At 32.7% G+C, this 9,107-nt stretch overlaps 1 non-coding gene across 1 annotated transcript; it reads right to left on the bottom strand.

Annotated features, from left to right (window-relative positions):
• Positions 1-4,947: 4,947 nt before the first annotated feature.
• LOC120218321 lies at positions 4,948-5,165 on the bottom strand. The gene has a single exon (XR_005525227.1). It is a non-coding gene; the product is annotated as a small nucleolar RNA U3 (small nucleolar RNA).
• Positions 5,166-9,107: the final 3,942 nt, after the last annotated feature.

Genomic DNA, 9,107 nt, shown 5'->3' on the forward strand with positions numbered 1-9,107 from the left:
AATCGTTTTACCTTTTTAAAAGTAAAAATCTTACATGCTGCCTTGTGAATTATGCTCATGCCGTATCAAATAGCAACTTCATTTGTAGGAATGGCAACGGGTCGGGTTTGGGGCGGGTTTTGTTCATCCCGTCCCTAAACCCGAAATGAATCATCGATCCGATCCTCGACGAGTTTTTTATCGGGGTGTCCCGTCAGAGATTTTTTTTGTCCCGTCCTCGAACCCGACCCTAAATATTATATCCAAATCCGAACCCGAACCCGAACCCGAAAATATTTTATATATAATTAATATAAAAAATATAAAATATTATATATATAATTAATATATAAAATATAAAATATAAAATATTATATATATATATATATATATATATAATCGGGTAGGGGCAGTGATACCTTGCCCCGAACCCGACCCGAAAAAATACTCGAAAAAAATTCTCAAACCCGAACCCGACCCGATATCATTCAACTCGACCCGAACTTGACCGGATTTCGAGTTTCCCCGTCGGGTTCGGGTTATATTGCCATCCCTATTCATTTGGTTGGTGGGGATATTTTAACAATTCAATTGTTATCATTGAAATAAGGATAATTACATCGTTCATCACTAAAAATTTTTCTTTTTTATTTTATTCAACGTACTTTTTAATATGTAAAGTTCAATAAATAAATTAAAAAAATTAAAAGTACGATGAGTGAAATAAGAGAGAAAATAAAGTTCAGTGAAAAATAATATAATTTACCATGAAATAATAAAGCGTAATAAGTTATCATCAACGGTTTTTAATAATTCATATTTTTTTGAATACAAGGATGGCCGAAGGCCACTATGTCATATGAATCGCCTCAATCTCGACATCCATTCGAATTCCCGCTGGAACATCCTCATAAAGGATAAGATCCGTTGTATTGGTCCAAGTCATCCTTGCGAGCCCATATGCAACTAATGGTTTCTCTAATCATTACTACGTAGTCACCTACAAGTGTAATGTTTTTTACATTAAACTATTTTTTAACATCTGTTATTGTCGAGGCAATTAAATGGTGGTAATGCTAACTCTCTATTGACCGAAAAATATTTTAGACACTTAAAATTAACTTTAAATATAATTTTGACACTTATTTTTATATTAACACATGTTTAACGTCTAATATGGTCGAGACACATAAAATGATGGTAACATTAGGCACCTCTATTGACCAAAAAAAGTTTAGGCAGCTAAATAAGAAAATATATATAGTGTATGAATTTTTTATTAAGTCTTTTAAAATTGTATTTCTAAAGATGTGCATTAGAGGGTTCCAACTCAATATGGTCGGCTTTTAATAAAATCGTATTCAGGACGGGTTTGAGTTGTGTTTTATATATGATTACATTGGGTCGAGTGATATTTTGATGGAGGGTAAAAACTTGTGACCCGAACAAGAGATAAAAAATATTTTTTTCATATAATTTATAATAATTGTTTAATACTCCTCTATAATTTTTAAGGGTAAACTACACCAAATACTACAAAATTTTAAGCGTTGCCTCGTTTATATCAACAAACTTTCAATTTTGCCAATTTTAGCATTAATGTTTACTTTTAAATGCAATTATGTCACTCCGTCGTTATTGATCTAACAGGACGATGACATGGTTTTCGTGTGCCGTGATGTTATTGGCGTGGTCATCTTAGGAAAATGACGCTATTCTAGCACAACTATTTTGATGCTTATAAATCCCAAAACGACATCGTTTTATTGATAGAAAAAAATGCTTTCCATAGGATTTAAACTAGAGATTTGTTGGACCTAATGAGGAGCAATCAACCACCAAGCTAAATTAAGAACTTATTATAATTTTAACAAAACTAATATATACGTTAAATAATAGTTTGAATTAATACCATTTATTTAATATTATTTTATTGTATATATGATTTATAATAAACAATAATAATTTTTCAAAAAACACCCTAAAATTTTTAAATTCTCAAATTCTCCCAAAGCCATAAGTACTAAATCCATAATTTCATCCATTGTTGTTGTCAAATCAACGGCCACCGCCCACTGCTTCTATTGTTAGACCCTTACAACCAATTACCCTACCCTGTTGTCGCTGGAAATTAGTGAATGGTGTGCTAATCAATCGTTAAACATAGGATGTGAAATATTTTAATCGAACCATGAATAATGATTGATCGACTAAAAAATGGCGAATGACATGCGTAGCGAGAGGAGGCTTTAGTGTGACGGTAACATCGTGTTGTCGACGATGATGGTGGATGAATTTAGGGATTATGATTTAGAGTTTATCTTTTTTTTTGGATTTTCAAGAACTTAAGGGGTTTTGGGGTTTTTTTGGATTTAGGGTTTTGGGGTTTTTTTGGATTTAGGGTTTTTTTGAAATTTTATCAAATTTTCTCAAACAAAACTACGTCTTTTTGGGTTTTTTAGCACCAAACACAATCATGCCAAAACAAAGTTGTTTTGGTGAGGTAGCCACGCCAGCAACATCACGACGCACGACTGTCATGGTGCGTCTGTCATGTCATCATCCCTTTAGATCATTAACGACGGAGTGACATAATTGTACTTAAAAGTAAATATTAGTGTCAAAATTGACAAAATTAAAAAATTTGTGATATAAACGAGTAAACATAGGAATTCGAATTGCTTTATTACAGCCTGCAAAAGAAATTCTTTTTAACTCAATAGGAGAAGATATTAATCGAGGACTTAATTCAATCAACACTCATCCATCGTTTCATAGCACTACCCACCTCACTGATTACTCATCTTTCAGGTAAAGGATGAAGCTTTGCAATAACAAAAACTTGTTGAAACTCTACGTGTACTCTCTTCCATATGTTAGTAACTTCGGGGTAATGTCAAATAATTGAACTCAAAGGACTTCGAATTTGTAATGGAACTAGCTAATACACAGCTGAATTAAGTCCACAATTCAATATTTAGTTCATGAAACATATACAATAGACCTGCCTAGATTTCATCCATTATCCTAACAACCAAATGAATAGAACCCAATTCTCATGAAACCCAGAAAAACAAATTAAAAGAGAGAGAGAATGTAGTGATTGAATTGCCTGTTGCTGCTTGGCAACTTGTTCTCTAAGCTTTGCTGGCTTGCCTTCTAAAAAGCATCCATTGCTGCCTTTTCTAGTTTCTTTCAACACATCGAAATATATTTTTCCAAGAGGAAGAAGAAGAAGAAAGCTTGTAGCTTCTAAAAATCTAGATTTATTTCATTGATGGATTGACTTAGCAGATCAGGCAGCTGACTGTGCATGAGTAGGCCTGTAAACGAACCGAACTCACACGAAGAGAGGTATGTTCATGTTCGTTCATTTAATAAATAAATGAACATAAACGAACAAATTTTTTTGTTCATGTTCGTTCATTAAGGAATATAACTTGTTCATGTTTGTTCATTTAATAAATAAACGAACATAAACGAACACGAACATAAACGTTGGAGACCCTACCTTCCATTGTTTTTTCATGAAAAATAGTCGACAATGCAAATCAACCAAATCTACAATGATAAATAGCGTAAGAGCTGACTAGCAGTGATGAAATGTTTGAAGATATCAGATATTTTGATCGATCTTTTAAAGATATTAAATGATTCACAAGACTTTAATTTAACGCTATAACATTTATCTTAGTGGTCCATGATTACATATGAACAATCATTTTCCACTACGTTATTCTAATAAATTCGTCGCCTAAAAGTTTTGTGACATCAATGTCAGACTTTAGTGAGATTTGTTAATAATGGTCCTTTCCGTTGGTAGAGTAGAAAATTTAACAGCATGAAGATTTCGAACGGTACAAATTGGACTACAAGGCAATAACATATATCCGAAATCCCTCCGATGCTACATATCGTAACTGATATTATTGCTAAAACCACCATTCAAAATTTTAACGTAACTAAAGTCTACTCAACAACTAAAGATCACACAAGAACTATAAAAGCAAAAGTTCATTGTCAAAGTGTATTTTCTACTTATTAATGGGTTCTTCCAGGAAAATCCATTATTTCCACTATTACACTCTTTTTCAGAAATTGCATAGAAACTTTTGTTTTGTTTTCTGGAAAATTCTATATATTTTTCTCTTTACTGATGCTAATATACTTCCGATTGTTACATTTATCTTCCCATCTATTTCTAGAAAGAAATATGATGTTTTCTTGAGTTTTAGATGTAAAGATACCCGCAATAACTTTACATATCAACTATTAAGTCAAATAAAACAGAGAAAGAGATGAAAACAGACCTGTAAAACTTCAGATTGTACTATAATATAACTTATTTTGAAGCTTTCACCGATCGTCTCCATTCTCCGGTGAACACTAGGGTTTGGGAAAAAAAGGGGGGAAATGAATATAGGTGCGAAATGCCTCACGAGTTAACATATTTGATTTAATCTCCAAATAAAATTAGGTTAATTATGGAATTTGTCATCAGAATATCAAATTAATTAATATTTTTAAGATACTTACAAATTTGTCACCAAAATTGATTTAAGAAGATTGGGTTAAACATAAATAAATGAACATAACCGAATGAACATAATCGAACGTTCACGAACGTAAATGAACGAACGAGACCTATGTTCGTATTCGTTCATTTAATTAAACGAACACAAAATCTTATTCATGTTCGTTCATTTAATAAATAAACGCACATAAACGAACTTCCCGCCGCATGGTTCATGAACGCTGAACGTTCAATTCATTTACAAGCCTATGCATGAGAGACAAAAGCCTTCCGAGTTTTCCTCCGAGCTCTATACTTGCTGTCGTAAATTATGTCCTTTCGGACTTTAGACCGTTGGATCGATTGATGCAGACTTCTTTTCTCTCATGAAGTTTTCGTAGTTCCAACTTGTAGCAATCTTGTAATAATTTGGGGGGAAAAAATCGATGGGGGAAAGTCTGTCAGAGAGCTGCGTGACCATCCCAGCAAGACAAGGCGAACTGGGAACGATCCTCTGCGATCGAGATTAGCCGATATTCAGTAACCCAGACCAGTAATCACGCTCGGATCACACAGCCTCATTTCATCAACCAGACTAGGAATCCTGTCTCCTTAGAACTCAAGGATACAGAGATACGAGCCTATAGAACAGATCCTGTTCAAGTAAGGTCGTGCCCTAATATCTCGCGGCTCTATGTTAAATACCATTTGCCTTAGTATCCCCTTAATGATGTGGGATTTTGTTCAGCTTCCGACCAGTCGGTGTTTAAGGGAACAGGTAGTTTATTTACCATAACAAAATGAACATAGTTTATTACATCATCCCGGAAGAAATATAATTTCAAGAAGCAAAACTTAAGTTGTTGATGGAACACATGGATTGTATCCCTCATTTGCTGTTTATTCTCTAGTTTGAATGTAGAGTTGTGATCAGTAATAATGCAATAGTTCATTTGTGTTGGATTTTTTTTATCTTCGTAAGGAAGTAAAAGAAGGATTAGTGAAGAGAAAAGTCCTAATTTTTCTCTCAATCTTGATTGAAATTTTTTTAACATGTGATGTGAAACATAAAGTCATGATATTTTTCGTAGGCTAATATATTTTAACTCTAGTTGATGACATAGACATACCAATGATCATGTCAAGAAGTCGTGGCATTTCGAGAGGTGCAAAGGCTCTGAGTCGTATCCAGACATGGTCTTCTATGGTTTTAACGGCAAGAAGTTCTCTAGAAATCCTGAGATATGAAGATAATTATACAGAAATCAATCTTTTAGAAGAGTAACAATATTTTCCTCCGAGCTCTATACTCGACTGTTAAATTATGTTCTTTCGGACTTTGAACCGTTGGATCGATTGATGCATTCATTAATGGACTTCATTTTGGATTGGCTCTGAGCCAGCCCATACGAAGGGCTTAATTCAACCAAAATGATCATTTGAAGGTTCAATTGATTGTGTGATAAAATGATAAATAGTTGAAAGGTTGTTTGATTTTAGGATAAATTACTTTTACACTTATTAAATTAGGATAAAAAGATTAAAAAAATATTTTCAATTGGCAATATTTAGTATTTTCTTGCTTTTACTATGAGCAGCGAGCAAATTCAAGTTTAGTATTAAGATATTGGATGGATCTTGGAGTACTAATTAGGAGGAGCAAATTCAAGTTTAGTATTAAGGATTTTTTTGGAGTTTCCGGATTGGAGGGTTATGGTTACAGCACTTGAGGCCATTTTCGTTAGGTCAACAATCATAATATATGTTATTGATGAAAAAACTCGACATGTGATCTTTAATATGATGTTAGTATAATAACGCGACACGTTAGTAAAGTAGATTTATTTTAATCTTGAAATTTTAGATAAAATATTAATTATGATTTTTTTTATAAATCCAAAATATTTTAACCATGAAATTTTCAGTGAGAAAAATATATAAAATTTGAACAAAAAATATCAACCATTAACCTAAAAGATTTTAAAACGTGGGATCACATATCAACCTTCTCTCAATCTATTCCTAATTAGGTGATGAGGTTGTAATAGGACGAAATGATAAATATGTACCTTAGCTTATAATTAGGGGTGTTTAAATGAGGGTATACGTATTTTTGGATACTCTAAATGTGTGTACCCGAGATTGTCGGGTCACAAAAATTCAGCCCATGACCCGGTCTGTAAGAGGTGGGTACCCTTAAGTCGGTATACATATTTTTGGGCCCCAAGTTCGAGCACTGGAATGTTAGGGGTGTGAGCATTCAATGTGAAATGATTGAGAGTTATCTTTCAACATATACTACCGTGTACTTACTCTAGATTAATAAAAAATAATTTAAATGTTAAAGTGAAATAATGTGAAAAATAGAGATATAGAATATTTAAATAAAATAATTTTGAAATTAGAAATGAAAAATGAAAAATCTAATTTAAAATAAAAATAATAATAAAATAAAAAGGAGAAATCGGATTGACGGATCATCATGTATTCTGTTAAGAGTAATTTTGTGACCGGTGTCCGACCTAAAAATCATTCAAAAATAATAAATCGGGTACCTAACTCGCAAAATCAAGTATTTAACTCTAAAATATCCAATAATTTTATATCGAATCGATGTGTCTGATAGTTCGAAACGGGGACAATACTGCTACTTATAACAGATCGAAATGACAATTTATTTTGTTGAGCGGACAAGCGGCATTCCTGTGAGAAAAAAACTCGAGAAAAGTTGGGTGGGTGAGCTTTGGAGCATAACGTGGAACCAACAGAGGCACAAAATTGAAACAACCACTCCACATATGTCATTATTAATATGGTAAATGTTGACTTTTTAACCAAATCGTTTTACCTTTTTAAAAGTAAAAATGTTACATGCTGCCATGTGAATTATGCTCATGCCGTATCAAACAACAAATTCATTTGGTTGGTGGGGATATTTTAACAATTCAAATGTTATCATTGAAACAAGGATAAATCACATCCTTCCTCACTAAATTTTATTCTCTTTCTTATTTTATTCATCGTGTTTTTCATTTTTCTAATTTGTTCATTTAACTTTTACATATTGAATCATTTTGCTCACTCTGTCGTTAACTCTTTAACGTTGTGATGACATGTCATTTTTATTACTATTTAATATAAAATAATTGGAAATATAAAGGGTAAATTACAACTTTTCTCGCTGAATTTTACTCTCTCTCCCCCTCTATTTTGCCCACCCAACTATAAAGAAGATGATTCAAAACGACATTGTTTTGGTATATATTTTGAGTTTTTCATAACGAATTTGTTTTGATTCTTGTGTCATGTCATAACACCGTTAAAAGATTAACGACTGAGTGAGCAAAATAATTCAATCTGTAAAGTTCAATGAGCAAATTATAAAAATTGAAAGTACGGTAAGTGAAATAAGAGATAAAATAAAATTCAGTGAGAAACGATGTAATTTACCCTTGAAATAATAAAGTGTAATAAGTTATCATCAACGGTTTTTAATAATTCATATTTTTTGAATACAAGGCTGGCCGAAGGCCACTATATCATATGAATCGCCTCAATCTCGACATCCATTCGAATTCTTGCTGGAACATCAACATAAAGGATAAGATCCGTTGCATTCATCCAAGCCATCCTTGCGAGCCCATTCGTAACTTTATTCACTTCCCGTGGAGTAAACTGAAAATCCAACTGCCAATATAAATCAATCAACATCCAAACATGCAGCACCATTGGGGAGTAGCATCCCGCAACACCCTTCTTTCAGAACATCTCAATTATTTCCTTATTGTCACTCTCAACTATCAATCTACGAATGTTCCTCTCCCATGCTATGTATAAACCCATATATATTCCCCACAATTCTACATCATCGCTGAACAATAGCCTATACACTTTGAAAAACCCACAACCCAATTACCCAAGTGATTTCGGATTATACCTCTGTCGCAACCGTCTTTCGGTTGGGCCCCGGAATTGGGCTTCGACTTGAAAAATGTGGATTGGAGTCGCCACCGATCATTTATTTAAAAATAAATGGGTTGATCGGATACCCTATTTCTTACCTGATCTGTGTCTTACCAGAAATATGTCGGGTTCGGGAGTCGGTTACGGTCAAGGAAGGATTAGCACCCTTGAACCGCCCTTTCGGTACTACGTAATTTCCAGTTGTCTTAATTAAGAAAAATAACAAGTTAAATTAAAAGGTAAAGTTTCGATCCTAATTACTTACCCTTGATTGATTTGAAAAAAAATCGAGAAATGTGTTAGATAAACAAGGTAAAGAAAACAAATAAGATACAAGGGAAAAATAAAATAAATAAAATAAGTAAGTAAGATAAGAAAAAATAGTAAAGTAATAATTATATATAGTAATATTGAAAAAAGGAAAAATATAAATATATATATATATCAAAGTATTAATAAAATAAAGAAGCTATATGTACACCAAATACTTAAAATAGAAAAACTACCCTCCCAATTCACCGAAAATAGGGGGCTCTAATAATAAATAAGACAAAAAAATGGGCCCTCTAGGTTAGTAGTATATAAATAATGTTAATAATGATAATGATAAAGACACAAGGTTTTTAAAAAAAAAAAATAAAATATAATAATA

The sequence above is a fragment of the Hibiscus syriacus genome, unplaced genomic scaffold (genome assembly GCF_006381635.1).
Source record: "Hibiscus syriacus cultivar Baekdansim isolate YM2019G1 unplaced genomic scaffold, ASM638163v2 tig00000773_pilon, whole genome shotgun sequence".
NCBI classification, from domain to species: domain Eukaryota; kingdom Viridiplantae; phylum Streptophyta; class Magnoliopsida; order Malvales; family Malvaceae; genus Hibiscus; species Hibiscus syriacus.